Source organism: Acyrthosiphon pisum, chromosome X (assembly GCF_005508785.2).
Source record: "Acyrthosiphon pisum isolate AL4f chromosome X, pea_aphid_22Mar2018_4r6ur, whole genome shotgun sequence".
NCBI classification, from domain to species: Eukaryota; Metazoa; Arthropoda; class Insecta; order Hemiptera; family Aphididae; genus Acyrthosiphon; species Acyrthosiphon pisum.
In genome coordinates, this window is record NC_042493.1 from 98,146,334 (window position 1) to 98,146,903 (window position 570).

Below are 570 nucleotides of genomic sequence, written 5' to 3' on the forward strand. Positions count from 1 at the left end.
CAACTGAAGGAGTTGCGGCTGCGAAAATCTCGTATATATAAAATTTACATCGCCGTGTTCGTGTGTTTCACAACCAAAGCCGTCCATCTTGAAGTGGTGACAGAGTTATCCACTGACGCGTTTTTGGCCGCGTTCGACCGATTCGTCGCGCGCCGCGAGCTACCCGCCAACGTGTATTCCGACTGCGGCACTAATTTTGTCGGCGCTAATAAGCAGTTACGCGCATTAATACAGAGTACTGAGGGCCAGACCGCCGTTGCGAATTTTCGCGCGATGTGTACGTGGCACTTTAACCCCCCGAGCGCACCTCACTTTGGGGGTCTGTGGGAGGCGGCCGTTCGGTCTACTAAGAGGTTGTTAGTCCAGGTGATAGGAACCCATGTGTTTACGTATGAGGAGTTCACCACTGTGTTAACCCGCATAGAAGCTGTGTTAAATTCGCGCCCGCTGACGCCCGCCTCGACCGATCCACATGATTTGGAGTGTTTGACTCCCGGGAATTTTTTAATTGGGCAACCGTTACTCGTTGTCCCGCCGCGATCAGGTCCTGAGCTTGCTCGTAACCTTTCT